The sequence below is a fragment of the Paramisgurnus dabryanus genome, chromosome 19, assembly GCF_030506205.2.
Source record: "Paramisgurnus dabryanus chromosome 19, PD_genome_1.1, whole genome shotgun sequence".
NCBI lineage: Eukaryota > Metazoa > Chordata > Actinopteri > Cypriniformes > Cobitidae > Paramisgurnus > Paramisgurnus dabryanus.
In genome coordinates this window covers 6,138,499-6,156,887 of record NC_133355.1, presented here as the reverse complement: position 1 = coordinate 6,156,887, position 18,389 = coordinate 6,138,499, and the positions used below count along the sequence as shown (strand labels likewise).

General features: G+C 35.0%; 1 protein-coding gene across 2 annotated transcripts in view; it reads left to right on the top strand.

The window, feature by feature from the left end:
• Positions 1-18,389, top strand: part of LOC135775864 (glutamate receptor ionotropic, kainate 5) — a 135,560-nt gene that overhangs the window by 796 nt on the left and 116,375 nt on the right. The window lies entirely within an intron of this gene.

Genomic DNA, 18,389 nt, shown 5'->3' with positions numbered 1-18,389 from the left:
TCTCCATCTCCATCTTCTTTCTCAGTCTCTTTCCATCACTTGCTCAATCAGTGTCTAAACCTCACTTGGGGCTTGCCGATAATTGAAAAGCTATATTGATATTCCGCTTGCGGAGACGTTGGTTAAAAAAACATACTTATTTACAGTTAATCGCTCGGAGTGGGAATTTCGCTTCATTCGAGATTAAAAGCGTTATCCACGGCTACGGAAAGTCAAGATTGCTTGTGAAACAAACTAGGTTTAGCATCTCAATGCAATGAATTGTTTTGGCTTGGAAGTTTGACAATGGCTGTGTGATTTACTGCTACGCGAGTCGAACATAACTTGTTGCCTGGATGATAATCAGTTTTGTGAAATGAAAAATTATGCTGACGGAGCACAGATGCAACAATATGAACAAAACCGGGAATTTTGTCCAATGGATCACAGTTTAAGGAGAATGTATATCAGTGTTCGAATTGAGGGGGGCTGGGGTGGGCCCAGACCCCCTATAAGCATTAAGAGACCCGCTAGAAAGCACAAAGATAAAAATTAGGGGGGGTCTCCTGGTTTTTATTATAAGTAAAATACTACAAAATGTAAAATGTTTATGCTGCGCTGCCACAAAGCGAAACTGTCCATTATAAGTCCCATTTTCGCAATAAACGAATCCCAAAGTTTTTCATCAAAGTCAACGTCTCTCCGTGTGGATTATTTTTACCTCGTTGAAGGTACAAATCTTTATTTACTATTTTTAGTTATTATCTTTAGTAATCTTTAGGGTTAGGGGCTTTTAAAAAAATTTTTTTTAGGGTTTTAGGGTTTCTTTAAATAAAATATTAATCAAGGACCAACAAAAACTGTTGTTCCAGGATCACATCTTACTTTATGAAATTATGTCGACCATATAATGACGGGGGTGGGGGGACTTGGGGGTGGGCATAGCTAGGGGACCCCCATTATTTTAAATGTTTTGCCTTTATTTGACAGTATTTAAGGAGACGATAGGAAAGTACAGGATGGAGAGAGGGGTATACACTGTTAAAAATAAAGGTACAAAGCTGTCACTGGGGCAGTACCCTTTACAAAAAGGTCCTAATATGTACCATTTAGGTACAAATACGTATCTTTGAACTGCCAATATGTACCTTTGAAGTACTAATATGCACTTTTTGGGTACAAAGGTGTACCTTTTTGAAAGGGTACTGTCCCAGTGACAACTTTTGTACCTTTATTTCTGAGAGTGTAAGATCGGCAAAGGACCTCGAGCCAGGATTTGAACCCGGGTCGCCGGAAGTGTGTCTGCCCCATTGGTCGCAGAACTTTCCATTACACCATTGGCTCCAACAACCACCATAATCTTTGACATAATTTGAACGCTGATGTATACAGTATCTTAAATAATAACTAAATGTGGTTATGTTGGGCTCTTCTCTTTTAAAGAGTAACTAAACCCTAAACCAACTTTTTTTAGTTAATGATCTGTAAGAATGATGCTTTATTAGTGCTGTTCATTGATTTTAGTAAGTTTTTTGACATTTGGATATAAAGTGTTTCAATACTACAATATATGGTGAAAAAACGTCTGAGTGCTGCCCTCTTCAGGTTGAACGGTGGTTACTGCAGTTGAATTTTCCTATTGGATGTTGGGTCCAAGAAATGACTCGTGATGTAAGCAGGTTCAAGTTCACCACGCCCTTGTTACGATCTCACCACACACTTAGTTCGTCCCCTCTATCTCCGTTGGGATCTGCCCACTTTTCTTGCATTTTTCAAATATTGCAGTGGGTGGAGTCAGGCTCTGACAAGGGGTTTAGTTACTCTTTAAGGATCAGTGTAGGCCCGGCCTTGAGATATTCAATTCCCTTTACATGGTTCTCAATCATTTAAATCATATTTCCATGATGGACAAGCTAAGTTTAATGTCTTTTTTGGAAGTCTACTCCAAACATATTTGACACCTGTTGTCCTGCTGCTCTCAGAATAGTTATTGGCTGATGTGAATATACTAGCAGCCTGTCCCAAATGCCACGGCCCCTTCTGTAGTCCTGGCAGTGCACCGTTTAGCTGCTGCCATTTAGATCAACATCTGCTGTGCCCCTTGTTTAGAGAAGCTTCGGTTTATTTTGCTTGCAAATGGCAAAAATCATAATCTTTCCTGCAGGCTCTGCCATATGAAGCTCTTCATGCAAGCACATAACTTCAGCATATACAATGAATCACAATATCTGTCATACAGTGATATAATCAGATCTTGAATTTTTATACCTCGATTTTTCTAGGATTTTCATGCTTCCAGGATATCTAATGTAATTCCGAAGCAAAATATCAGTGCTTAGTTTGGTCTGGTTCAGTATATTATGGTTAACAGGAATATAATATGTACTGTATAGTAATATTTGCTATTCGTATAGCTATCTAAGTGTTATATGGTTGTAGGGTTCCCATTTTATATTGTAACTATACTGAATGTGGTTTTATTGAATGTGTTATTTTGTTCATAATTTTCCGGTCACCATTTCATTTCTTCAAGTTATTTTCACGCTCTGCTTGTTTTTTTCTTCTGTACATGTAGGGGTCAGCAATACATATATTGTAGATGTGGTCATGTTCTGTGTCCGAGAGAGAGAGAGAGAGAGAGAGAGAGAGAGAGAGAGAGAGAGAGAGAGAGAGAGAGAGAGAGAGAGAGAGAGAGAGAGAGAGAGAGAGAGAGAGCGAGAGAGAGAGAGAGAGAGAGAGAGAGAGAGAGAGAAAACCAACATCTGAAGGCTAATCCATCATTACAGTCAGAGCTGGGTCTCCTTGCATGTGCATGAATGAAGTGGGAGAGAGCGAGAGAGCACACAGACGCCACATGTTGTCCAAATACTAAAGCCCTCCTGTAATAGGCTTTGCCAGCACCTCATGGATTTCTTACAATAGTGATTATAATGTCACACTGAAAACTTGAAATGAAATGGCTAATCCAAAGAAACAATTTTTTTGGTGAAGCCTTAAAGGCTTCAAAAAATAAAAATTCTGTCATCATTTATTCACCCTCATGTTTTTACATACCTGTATACATTTCCTGGTTCTGCTGAACACAAAGGAAGATATCAATAATGATGCAAGAAACAGAAGCACCATTGACTTACATAATAGGTTCAAATACTAAATGGAAGTCAATGGTGCTCAAAATTGAACATTGCTCAAAATTTCTTTGTGTTCAGCAGAACAAAAAAATAGAGAACACTTTACTTGAAGGGGTGTTCATAAGACTGACATGACAGCTTCATAATCATGACATGACACGTGTCATGAACATGAAGGAGATTTTCTGCACATTTGTCTAAACTGTCATTAAGTGTCATTTGTTCAATTATGTCATTTTTAATGCAAAAATGACATTGTTTGAATTGTCTTTATTATGACAACCTGACATAAACCAATACATCATAACTTGTCATAAATCTGCCATAAACATGACATAGCAGAATAATTTTTAAACTTAAGAAACTTCCTTAACATTACATTAAACTGTAAAAAATGTAAAAGACACGTCAAAAGATTATACTTAAGTTTATGTATGTGTACACTACATAAAAAAAACTGACAGAAAAAAATTAATCAATTTAATTACATGTAATTTACGGTTTTCATTTATTTTAGGTGAATCTTTCTCCAAATGTCAATGTCAATTTTAATTGTTTATTACTATTATTAAATTATTGATTTTCTTTATAAGAATTTTAGGAAACTTTATTGAACATAAAAAAAACATTATAAACTGAAGAATATTCATGACACTGTTATAAAACTATATGACAGAGTATTAACACTTAATGACATTTTAATGACAAATTATATTTGTAGTACTGTAGTTGAGGTCAGGAAAAATATTTATGACGCTGTTATAAAACTTTGACAAAGCATTAACACTTAATGACATTTTAATGACAAATTATATTTGTATCACTGTAGTTGAGGTCAAGAAAAATATTCATGACGCTGTTATAAAACTATATGACAGAGTATTAACACTAAATGACATTTTAATGACAAATTATATTTGTATCACTGTAGTTGAGGTCAAGAAAAATATTCATGACGCTGTTATAAAACTATATGACAGAATATTAACACTAAATGACATTTTAATGACAAATTATATTTGTATCACTGTAGTTGAGTTCAAGAAAAATATTCATGACGCTGTTATAAAACTATTTGACAGACTATTAACACTTAATGACATTTTAATGACAAATTATCTTTGTAGTACTGTAGTTGAGGTCAAGAAAAATATTCATGACGCTGTTATAAAACTATTTGACAGAGTATTAACACTTAATGACATTGTAATGTCAAATTATATTTGTAGTACTGTAGTTGAGGTCAAGAAAAATATCCATGACGCGGTTATAAAACTATTTGACAGACTATTAACACTTAATGACATTTTAATGACAAATTATATTTGTAGTACTGTAGTTGAGGTCAAGAAAAATATTCATGACGCTGTTATAAAACTATTTGACAGAGTATTAACACTTAATGACATTTTAATGACAAATTATATTTGTAGTACTGTAGTTGAGGTCAAGAAAAATATTCATGACGCTGTTATAAAACTATTTGACAGAGTATTAACACTTAATGACATTGTAATGTCAAATTATATTTGTAGTACTGTAGTTGAGGTCAAGAAAAATATCCATGACGCGGTTATAAAACTATTTGACAGAGTATTAACACTTAATGACATTTTAATGACAAATTATATTTGTAGTACTGTAGTTGAGGTCAAGAAAAATATTCATGACGCTGTTATAAAACTATTTGACAGAGTATTAACACTTAATGACATTTTAATGACAAATTATATTTGTAGTACTGTAGTTGAGGTCAAGAAAAATATTCATGACGCTGTTATAAAACTATATGACAGAGTATTAACACTTAATGACATTTTAATGACAAATTATATTTGTAGTACTGTAGTTGAGGTCAAGAAAAATATTCATGACGCTGTTATAAAACTATTTGACAGAGTATTAACACTTAATGACATTGTAATGTCAAATTATATTTGTAGTACTGTAGTTGAGGTCAAGAAAAATATTCATGACGCTGTTATAAAACTATTTGACAGAGTATTAACACTTAATGACATTTTAATGACAAATTATATTTGTAGTACTGTAGTTGAGGTCAAGAAAAATATTCATGACGCTGTTATAAAACTATTTGACAGAGTATTAACACTTAATGACATTGTAATGTCAAATTATATTTGTAGTACTGTAGTTGAGGTCAAGAAAAATATCCATGACGCGGTTATAAAACTATTTGACAGAGTATTAACACTTAATGACATTTTAATGACAAATTATATTTGTAGTACTGTAGTTGAGGTCAAGAAAAATATTCATGACGCTGTTATAAAACTATTTGACAGAGTATTAACACTTAATGACATTTTAATGACAAATTATATTTGTAGTACTGTAGTTGAGGTCAAGAAAAATATTCATGACGCTGTTATAAAACTATATGACAGAGTATTAACACTTAATGACATTTTAATGACAAATTATATTTGTAGTACTGTAGTTGAGGTCAAGAAAAATATTCATGACGCTGTTATAAAACTATTTGACAGAGTATTAACACTTAATGACATTGTAATGTCAAATTATATTTGTAGTACTGTAGTTGAGGTCAAGAAAAATATTCATGACGCTGTTATAAAACTATTTGACAGAGTATTAACACTTAATGACATTGTAATGTCAAATTATATTTGTAGTACTGTAGTTGAGGTCAAGAAAAATATTCATGACGCTGTTATAAAACTATTTGACAGAGTATTAACACTTAATGACATTGTAATGTCAAATTATATTTGTATCATTGTAGTTGAGGTCAAGAAAAATATTCATGACGTGGTTATAAAACTATTTGACAGACTATTAACACTTAATGACATTGTAATGTCAAATTATATTTGTAGTACTGTAGTTGAGGTCAAGAAAAATATTCATGACGCGGTTATAAAACTATTTGACAGACTATTAACACTTAATGACATTTTAATGACAAATTATATTTGTATCACTGGTAAAATGTGGTCAGTTATGTTGTTTTGGTAATGTCAAGTTGTCATGACAAGTTATGTTGTATTGGTTAATGTCAAGTTGTCATAACAAAGACATCTCAAATAATGTAATCTGTGAATTAAAAATGACATAATTGAACGAATGACACTGAATGACAGTTGTCATAAATGTGCATAAAATCTCCTTCATGTTCATAGCACATGTCATGTCATGATTATGAATGTGTCATGTCAGTCTTATGAACACCCCTTCAAATAAAGTGTTACCAAAAAGGAATTCAGGTTTGTAACAACATGAGGATGAGTAAATGATAACAAAATTTTCATTTTTGGGTGAATTATCCCTTTAAAAGCGTGTGTTCACCCAGAAATAAAGCCTCTATCATCTAATGTTTTTCAAAACCGGTATGACTTAAATATTTTGTACTAATTGAAACGTTTTTCATATGATATCCATTATACATTTTTTTTACAGTATAGATTCTGTAGAGAAGGTTTCTGCAGTAACAACATAAACAAACGCCTTTCGTGGTCAACACGTAACTTCCGGTAAACTCTGCTGAGAATAAATAAAAACAAAGTCCTTTTAAAGTAGTTTATTTATAATAAACAACATGTAGATTATATAGGAAACTAAAACATTTGTTATTTTCAACAAGGTATTTTTTCAAGAATTCAGTTTAGCAACTAGTCAGACCATAAAAAAAAAGTGAAACCCGAGGTAAAGTTCGGACCAGACGCGTATCGCGTCACCATGTCCGATGAAAACGTCTTTTGGAGCTTAATATTATTTGGTCGTTTCATATTTTGTATTGCATAAAGAACATTGTATACTCTTAGTATTCTTCATAAAGAGAATCATACTTGTTTGGAACAGAAAAAGTAAATCATGACAGATTTTATTGTCCCTTTAAAGCAAATCTGTATACTGCATGCTGAAAATAGCTATAGGCTGTTTGCTCAAATGTTTTATTTATGGTAAGTGTCAAAAACATTTTCAGGAATGAATCCTGATCTCTAGAAACTGTATGTATATATTTATAAAACACAACTTCAATCTTGGTCTCTAGACTTTTTATTGAACTGATTTCTACATTTACATTTCTACATTTGGCAGGCGCTTTTATCCAAAGCGACCTACAGTGCATTTTCTTTAAGCATGTGTTTTTTCTCGGTTGGAACCCATTACTTTTGTGCTGCTAACACAATTCTCTACCACTGTGCTACTGTATTCAGGAGCACTAAACTACTATTTATTAAATATAGTATAGATTATATTTAAACGCATGCAGTTTCATCGAGTGACTTCCATCATATTCTGGAATCAAACCCATGACCTTTGCGTTGCTAACGCAATGCTCTACGAACTGTGCTACAGGAACATTTGCCTTTTGATTCTTTAAAAAGTTGTCTTGTTGAAGATATATCTTACTCTTTCAGACACTGAAGGGCTGTGAGCACATCTGACTCAAAAATGACTTTCCCTCTTTCTCACCTCTTCTTTTATCCTATCTACATCCTCTTATTACTGTTTTCCTTTATATCGTCGCCCTGCTTCCTCTGCAGGTTGAGATACCAGCAGTGTAGAGCCAACAGGTCTGGTCTCGATTTCTTGCAACTGACAGATTAAAAACCGCTATTGATTAAAAAAGACGTCTCAATAGATTTTCTCCTGACCTTGTCAGGTCTCGGTCTTCGATTCTATATTTAGGCTCCTGCATGAATCTCGCTGCTTTCCGAGCCTCCGCTTTCCTCAAATAGCTCCGAGCTAACATGAATCTTGTCCCTGGCAGGTAAGCGCACATGTATTTTACTAGGGGACATGCACCAGGGGCCATTTCGTTCTACATGAGGCAAAATGAGTCTTAACTTTAATTACACCCCTGGATCCCGAGGCTAAGGGCAGCCAATCGCAGGTTCATCAAAACCGGCCTTGGAGCGCAATTCATCTCCATGTGTAGTACGCATTTGAGATGAGAGGCAAAAAAATCAATACGTGCCGTCTAATGTATACATGACTGGGGAGATCATCCTCACCGAGCCACGAGCTTCAGTTTTAGATCAGAGGATGCAAAAAGAGACAAACGTGTGCCTCTCTTAGTAGTACAGTAGATAGTAAAATGAAAACATTAGGTATGAATTGTTTTGCATTGCTTTTGTGTTGCACAATTGGTACGGTAGAGCATCGCATTAGCAGTGCAAAAGGTTATGGGCACACCTGTACTGATAAAATATATAGCTTGAAATGCACTGCAAGTCATTTTGGGTAAAAGTGTCTGCCAAATGCATACATTTTAACGTAAAATTACTAAAAATTATACTGCTGTTTATGGCATACTCAAAAATAGAAATGTTGGCAACATTTTACAACAAGGGTCCATTTTTTTAAAGCTGGGCAAAGATTAATCGCGATTAATCGCATACAAAATAAAAGTGATTTTTAGCATAATACTGTATATGAATGTGTGCTGTGTGTAATTATTATGTATATATAAATACACACACATTCATGTATGTATTTAAGGAAAAATTTTAATGCGAATATATATTTATATATATATATATATATATATATATATATATATATATATATATATATATTTTATATGTTATATATAAATAAAAAAGATATATAAATAAAATAATTCTGAAACGAATATAAGTATGTGTGTGTGTGGTTAAATATACATAATAATTACACAAACATATATTATGCAAAAAAATGACTTTTATTTTGTATGCGATTAATCACGATTAATCTTTGCATTTTTTATATTAGTTAAAACTGATATATGTTCAAAACATGCATTTATTTATCTTATTAATGTTCATTTAATTTTTAAAATCAAATGTTTTAACTGTTAACATTAAAGAAAGGCATTAACATGATCAAATATTAATAAATGCTGTTAAAATACAGACATTAATTACTCATTGTTTATACTCATCCATTTATTCATGTTTTATTTTTTATAATTGAATTAAACCTTATTATAAAGGGTCTGTAAGTTACCATAACATCACAACATTTACATAAATTACCCTGTTCTTGATTTTTGCATGATACATAGAGAAAAAGAAAACCATTTTACTCGTTTACAAGACCCCACATATTATCAGTTTATTAAGCATACGTGGTGTAAGATAACACATTCATTGTATATCACATTGTTTAGCAAATTATTGCATTTATTTTTCTGCAATAGCCTACCATGAAGTCCTAGTGTCTACAATTTATCAGCTATCAAGCTTTAGTTATGTCACAGCCATTTACCTATTGTTAGATATATAATTATATTTGTTACATACTAGTTATTTGGCCTTATTAAAATGAACAATCTGTGCAAGATTAGTCATCAATATTTTTGTTTATTTATATATCTCATTGTTTATAGTCATACATTTATTATTATTATTAATTTTTTTATAATTGAATTAGACCTTATTATAAAGTTTTACTGATATTTTTATGCTGCAAATTAGTAAAGGGTCTGCAAGTTACCATAACATCACAGCATTCATACTTGGCCTACATAATTGTTATTTTTGCTCAAATCATCTTTTAATAACGTTTTAATGCACTGCATTAAATGAACAATTAATGCATATTTCAGATAAATTACCCCGCTCTTGATTTGCATGATACAAAATTGGGTTTGGTTAAGCATACAATCTAAACAATTGACCTGTAAATAACCTAACTGAGCAATTTTCTGTTCAATCCAGCAGGGAAAGCTCATCCTATTATAAGTCTGTTAAGATATTAGCTTGCTATATTTACAAATCCACCAGCTATGGCATGTTTGGTGGAGTATGTCATCATTTCTCCATCGCGGAGTAAAGAACCTCATTATAAAACACCATGATGCTTCATTTCACATCTATCAGCAATTTTCTCATGTAAATGAATGCCTTCGGTGAGATATCGATGCTATTAGATATTTATCAAATAAACCATGTGCGCTTTATCATATTATATCCCCGGGAAACAAGGCTTACGTTATTTTAATTAACCTTCTATACGCAATACACAGTTTAAGTTCAGCTTCATCATAAATAAAGTGGCATGCATTAGAAGGTCATTATTTGTTATTTGTGCAATTCGCTCGGATATATCGTCTGTTACTCTAACCTTAACACAGTCATCCAGCCTAGATAAAGTGTGATCAACTTCTCCCCATGGACAGCGGAGTAATTTGGGACGCAGACCTGCAGGATAAAAGATTAAGAATTGCGTCCTTCTGGATGGAAGTCTCTGGGGTTCATATTCTCGTCTCAACCACCGCATGTTCCCCCTCGTGTATCCTTGCTATTTGAAAAATATAACCGGGGTTGTTAGTTAATCTTTTGTTTCACATTTTCTTATCTTTTACTTTTGACCCGGTCATATAAAGTTGAGCGTGCCTGACAAGCTCACAGCATGTTATAGAAATATAAAGAGGTTATTGCAAAGATGCTCAGTAGCAACCAAGTCCCAGTGGTTGCAGACCTCTTTAAGCAACGGCCTGGTGGAGCCATGATGGCACCCAATCAAAACGCATCGATCCGCTGTCAGCTTGAAGCATGAGTTGAAGCACAGGTCTGGGCGCAGTTTTAGCTTTGGCTCAGGTTAGAGGAAAGTATAATTGAAGAATGGATTGACTGGTCTCAGGTCAGTGAACACAAAGGAACTTTGAGGACCTCCTTACTTAAAGACCCAATGAAATCTCTTGATTAGCGCATTTTTTTCCTGTGTTTATTACGGCAACACTATATATCGAAATTATTGGAATATCGATATCTTTTTTTAAATTCTCACTAGGCAAGAAATTTTTGATAAAGACAAAGCGGATAACTATCAAAAATGTGCTTATTATAGAAGAACTGTTTACATGCACATGAATAAACCGGCTATGCAGACAACTGCATTTACACAGGATTTGGAAATTTGTCCGGTTTCTAGCAGGCAGTGACGTCACCACCTATAGTACTTAATAGTCATTCAAAAAGCCGGTTGGAAATCTGTTTTAAGCTAAACTTTTGTATGTCTTGTCATGTCTGCAGAGCCTGTAAATGTAACATGAGCTTTTATTTTTCGCAGTTTCTGCCAACTTTTATGCATTATTTTGCGCTTTCTTCAGACATGCGCATTTGAACAAAACTGCGAGAAAGCCAGTTAAGGTGTTTACATGCAATACGAAATCGGGGTAATGACCAAAAAACTGTGACTGTGGAGGACATTTTAGTAAAGTGACCTCATTGTCATGTTCAAGAAGCCAATTTGAAATGATTTGAGCTTTGTGACATGGTGTATTATCCTGCCGGAAGTAGCCATCAGAGGATGGGTACATGGTGGTCATAAAGGGATGGACATGGTCAGAAACAATGCTCAGGTAGGCCGTGGCATTTAAATGATGCCCAGTTGGCACTAAGGGGCCTAAAGTGTGCCAAGAAAACATCCCCCACACCATTACACCACCAACACCAGCCTGCACAGTGGTAATAAGGCATGATGGATCCATGTTCTCATTCTGTTTACGCCAAATTCTGACTCTACCATCTCAATGTCTCAACAGAAATCGAGACTCATCAGACCAGGCAACATTTTTCCAGTCTTCAACTGTCCAATTTTGGTGAGCTCGTGCAAATTGTAGCCTCTTTTTCCTATTTGTAGTGGAGATGAGGATACACGGTTGGGTCTTCTGCTGTTGTAGCCCATCCCCCTCAAGGTTGTGCGTGTTGTGGCTTCACAAATGCTTTGCTGCATACCTCGGTTGTAACGAGTGGTTATTTCAGTCAAAGTTGCTCTTCTATCAGCTTGAATCAGTTGACCCATTCTACTCTGACCTTTAGCATCAACAAGGCATTTTCGCCCACAGGACAGCCGCATACTGGATGTTTTTCCCTTTTCACACCATTCTTTGTAAACCCTAGAAATGGTTGTGCGTGAAAATCCCAGTAACTGAGCAGATTGTGAGATACTCAGACCGGCCCGTCTGGCACAACCATGCCACGCTCGAAATTGCTTAAATCACCTTTCTTTCCCATTCTGACATTCAGTTTGGAGTTCAGGAGATTGCCTTGACCAGGACCACACCCCTAAATGCATTGAAGCAACTGCCATGCGGTTGATTGATTAGATAATTGCATTAATAAGAAATTGAGCAGGTGTTCCTAATAATCCTTTAGGTGAGTGTACATTTGTTAGAAATATAAAATTATATATAATATAATTTTTGTTACATACTAGTTAGTTGAGGGTATTAAAATTAACAATCTGTGCGAGATTAGTCATCAATATTTTTTCTCCTCTTTTCCAGAAGATTAAAACAATTTCTTTTAATGCTGCACCTGCTAAAGTTTAGTTTGGCCAGCCTTTCAGAGTTAACCGGCATGTAGATGATTTTAAAGCTAATAGACCGACTAAAAACCACAAAACTCCAATTTTCACTTCACTGGGGTGGTTTACATTTATAGGCTATTAACTGTGACAAGTTACAAATGACGTTCTGGCAAGGACATAAATTATTCTTTTTTTCTAGTTTTACGTGAAAAGGAAATGTAAAAAGCTGATAAGAGCACCTCTGACAGTTCTTTCATGTAAGAAATCATTATTTAAGAGCACTGAGACAAAGGTCTGTCTGCTTTATACGTACGGTATGCCGTGACATCTCTTTAACTATGATATCTTTGTTCAGCTGTGTATTTTATAGATTAAATCACTTACCTAATTGTACCTTCATCTTTTGCTATAAATTTCCATTAATGTAAGTATTAAACTGATGTTTTTATATGAGCAGACAGAAATCCAGCAGCGGCGGTAAAGAAACAGATTTTACTGTAGTAGTAATTTTCAGATCAGATGAAATTACTAATACTAAGTCACTGACAATCAATGTCTGACTTTGATAAATAAACCCCAGACTTTATTTGGTGGCCCAAGACGGCAATCTGATTAATATGCATGAACAAACTAATATGCTTGCATTGCTGTATTAATATGTTTGCTAATGTTAATGAAGATAAAGTAACTGAACAGTTTAATATGCCCTAAACAAGCTCTTACATTAATGTGCTATGCAGTTAGCTTATTTCCAGAGGTAATTGATTTGGTAATGCTGGTCTCCACCTCAAATAAACAGCTGACATTTTAAACTCGCATAGTGTTAGTTTATATTTCCTTTCAGTCTGGTGACATTATTCTGCATCTGGCTAAAGAATCTGTAATCGTTTTATTGACATACAGTATGACCTTCAGAAAATCCTGGATTGTTTCAACCCATAGCTGGGTAAAATAAACAAAAAAATTTGGTTTAAATTCATCTGGTAATTGTTCATATTTGACCCAATCATGGCTTGAAACAACCCAACATTTATTATTAATTTATATCCAGTGGCTGTACGTATTTGACCCAACCATAGGCTGAATTTGAAGTTTGGTTCTTTGATGCTGTCGCCCTGTTGGCTTCCTTTTTGTGAGACTGCTGACATTAGCTGAGCTTGGCTGATTTTAAGTTTGCATTAATCATTTCCATTCTTTCATTTTTTTCTATGAACAATAAATTACAAGAAATGTGGACAATGGATTACTCAGACAAGGGAAGTGTCTAACCCCTCGGCAGACCCAAGATGTGACTAATATAAAGATTTAATTAAGCGTAGTCACTATGTAGGATTAATAAGCTTTTATTGTAATGGTCCAGCTACAATGTAAAAGACATGACTATTTCACCTTTGTAGGTGTGTGTGGTGCACCTAATAATGTTAATTTAATTTCTATATGCTTTTTACAGAACATTATTTTCAATAATGCTATGAATGGCAAACTCCTGCTCTTTTATATTTTTTTCTTCTTTTAACTTTTTCCACGCCAGCTTTTTTTTAGAGGACTTTTGATAGAGATCAGATGAAAAGCGATTCTCAAAACGTATTTTGATTTGTGGTTTTGTGGAAAGCCGGAAAAACTCATCATTGGCAGGGAAGTGTTTGTTTTAATTGACGAGTTAACTTGTCAATGGCGAGGAAATAGTTAATAGCCATTTCTATGTAATGTGGTGGTCACCAGACTTAAACTTTGGAATGCAGCAAAATGTGAAATGTTCACACGAGCTTGCGTTTCCGATCTGACGAATGTGCATGCTTATGAATGGAAGTCAGTCGAATGAAAAGTGTAGTGTGACGGCTCCGTACAATGGAAAGGCATGTCCAGTTTAATATGAAGCCTGTTATATATCATATTAATTCACAAAAAGTCCTATAGTCGAAAAAAAGTATGTTCTATTATGCTGCGTACACACTAAGGGTGTGACGAGACACTTAATCCACGAGACGAGACACGAGATTGGGTTCACAGGAACAAGACGAGATTTTTACACTTTTTAAGAAATCCTTAATGATAATATAAATGAACGGGAAACTGAAATCACATTATTTCCATTATTTCCTATCGCCTTAACTAGGTTTTTTTTTTAAAGTGCATCTTGGAGAATAGCGCAGGACGCTCTTCACACCGCGAGCGGGCACGTGCACCACACGGCCGAAATGAGAGACGTGGTCCGGACCGTCACTGTCTGGAGGATAACTTGCCAGTTGATAAAGCATCTCGGAGAATAGCGCGGACACACTTCACACCGTGAGCGTGCACGCATGCCACACGGTCGAAATAAGATAAAGACGTTCTACAACATCTGCTTTAGTTTGTGTTTTAACACTTTAGTTTCACTTCATCACGCAGCTATTCCCATTAGAGGTAAAAACATTTAATTCATTAACTCTTTCCCCGCCAGCGTTTTAAAAAAAAGTTGCCAGCCAGCGCCAGCATTTTAAGTTTTATTTAAGTGTTTTAAAAAAAAAAAAACCCCAAACCCTACCACCTTAACCAACACATTTTCTGCGGGAAACCCTGCAGTTGACTTTATCTGTAATCTACACAATGCCGTGTAGAGATTGGTGTGTACGCCACATTAGACTATAATCTATTTAAGAGGACAATAAAATATACCACACTACATAATATAGTTTACTGTATATTTAATCATTTTCCCATTTTCTGTTGTTTTTTTTTGTCTTTCATGTAAAAATGCTTTAAACAATACAACATTCTAAAAAAGCGATGTATAAATAAAAATGGATTGAATTAAAACATCCCAGTATTTTATGTTCCCAGTGGATATTCAATACTACATGAGTATGAAACAAACACATGGTACTAAAAGTCTGATCATACAGTATGTTACCAATGAGAGTCTCCAAGCCTGTTTCAGTGTGAAAATCCAATTAGCTTTATTACTCCTTGATTTCACGCATGACTATTTTCACACCATCTAAATCGATCGTACACATTTTTTAATTCATCTAACGCTCTATCAGGGTTTTCTCTAGTGTGTAGGTGTCTTTACTCTTAATAGCGTGGCACGGTATCATCCACATGTGTTGGTGTCTGCAAATTTTTTGCCGTAGTTTCAAAGCCTACTGTATTTCCGAGTGTGGGTGGCAGAAAATATTTGAAGAGAAGAGTCACGGTCTTAGTTGCCTCAGCTGCTTTTTCTGTACGTTTTGGGTGTGGGGAGGAATTAGTGGTAAAGCTGGACTATTCTTTGAAGTGCTGAATGTTGGTGTCTGTTACATAAACATGAACCGTGTTTGCTTGTGGCGTAGAAGCTCAAACCAGGGACACAAATAGCGGAATAAGATGCTCGTGGGGTTTTACACATCACTGTTTCTGTTCAATGAACAAAGATTGCTCTCTTACTTTGTTTTCAATATAAAAGATCAATATGAGAGGACTCGCGACGGCTTCTCTTGAAGTTGAGCCTTATCACGGTTAGTCAGATAATCACCGAATCGTTTTCCACGAGCGAGGCTGATAAAATGCCGGTGGCAGACCGCCGCATGCAAGTCGATGAAGATCAGATCTTTACGAGATCATCTCATCTGCTTCACATGAGCTCAGCTCATCCATGTGATGTACAGATCAATGAGCACATGTAGCGGTTGTTCTAGATTGATTCTGTGTGCCGGAGAGCGTTCAATGGCTTTTACAAACTTGGACGAGTTGGGTGGTTCATTGCATAGCCAAAAGAGAAACAAGTCTGTTCAGCGTAACTAGTTTATTCTGTAATGAAATTCAGACCTTATGTTGGATTCATATAGGATCAAATGTCTAAAGTGAAGTTTCTCTCACCTGTTTGATCCTCAGGGCTTAGTGATATAGATGTGGTTGATTACGAGGATGTAAGGGATAAAGCTTAGATCTTTTCATTTGTTACCTTTCATTTACTGCGTTTGGAAGGGGAACGGATCTAAAAGATGCCTACCACCCCATAAGACGCGTTTCCATTAACCTTCAAATTGCGCAAATTTAAATAGTGAATTGAAAATGCACCCAATGGAAACACGTTAATTTCGCTAAGGTGGTTTTTCAGGCAATTTGAAAAAGAAATATACATGGCAGAAATGCCATGGAAAGTTTTTTTTTTTTTGCATTTAAAGGTCTCCTGACGTGCATACATTTGACATGGTACACTGCAAAAAATGACTTTCTTATAAAATAAAATTAAAAAATTCTTGAATTTGTATTTGTAATGTATTTGTAAGAAAATAAGTCTAGTTTTTAGACCAAAATATCAAATTTAAGTGATTTTATGCATAAAACAAGCTAAAAAATCTGCCAATGGGGTAAGCAAAATGTGTATTTTTTTTTCTTGTGTTTAAAAAAGTGTAAAAAAGTTCAAGATTTATTTTCTTACTCCATTGGCAGATTTTTTTGTGCTTTTTTAAAGGGTCATGAAACCCTGCTGTTTCCGCTCCACTACCATTTTGAAAAATGCAACTTAAATGGGTGTGGACGCCGTGAGAAGAACGGCGAGGAGTGGGCGGGGCACAAATATTAAGGTTTACTGTAGCATTATTACAGAAATAATTAAACTGAAGTTAATGGGCCTGTACACACTGCACTGCAAAAAATGATTTTCAAGAAAAAAATTCTTAGTATTTGTGTCTTGTTTTCAGTAAAATTATTTAAAAATTCTTAAATTAAGATGCTTTTTCTTGATGAGCAATACGACCCAAGAAAATAAGTCTAGTTTTTAGACCAAAAATATCAAATTTAAGTGATTTTATGCATAAAACAAGCAAAAAAAATCTGCCACTGGGGTAAGCAAATTTTTCTTGCATTTTTCTTGAATTTAGTGTTTAAGAAAAATGTTCAAGATTAATTTATGGGACTGACCACCGCATTCTACAACCAAATTAATTCCTGCAAAATGCAGTAATAACCGCATTTACAGAAACTCTGCATAGTGTGTAGTACAAAATCGAACTGAACCACTAGTAAATGTGCATCATGGACATGACAAATGCCTAGAAGGGGAAAAAGTATTCTGTATGCGCGGTGCAGAAAATGTGTTGCCAGATCTTGCACGAAAAAACACACAACAAGAAAAATCCAATAGTAAACAGAAATAAATCCAAATGCTTTACATCAAAAATCGAAATATTGGGACTGGTACCTTCAAACTTTAATAACACCAAAAACTCATCGCTTCATGAGCCAAAAGCCATAAACGGTTAAGTGCTAAAACGGTATGTAAGTACAAAAAAGACAAGGACCTGGCAACACTGCAAGACAGTGCGGTGTGGGACAGCCTCACAAATGTGTACAATACACAACGCCAAGATTGTGGTTTATTGCAAAACATTACGCTGTTAAATTGTTCAAAGCCGTGAGTGATAAGCACGTGAGACTGCAGAACGTTGCTATGGTTATCTCTTTATCATTCATCACGTTTTCCGGAGTGAGTCTTCTGACAGACATGAAACGAACATTTAAGGATACACTCCCGCAATAAATGCGTTTGTCACTCCTGAAAGTTTGCAGTGTGTACGAGGCCTTTTCGACAAAGCTCAAGTAAAACTGGTATAGTTGAATAGTGTTTCAAAGATAAGGAAAAGTCCTCAGAACAAGCCTGCCTCCCTGTAGCTTTGTGCAAATTCACAGCTGATGGTGAGTCTAACAGCATCACGGGGAACTGGCTGACCTGACTGCATGGAGCACATTCATACACACACACACACACACACACACACACACACACACACACACACACACACACACACACACACACACACAAAAGCGAAACGTCTTTGCATTGTATAAGAAAACGCTATCTCATAAATAATAACGAGACACCGACGCGTCATTGATGTACTATAGTGCTTTGCCATGTCATAGCCTGTAATGTTGACACGATATGGAGTTTAAATCAGGAAGACAAAAATATCACGAAAAAGCTCAAAATTAACTAGTTTTCTCCTAGTGTTAAATTTAACAGAC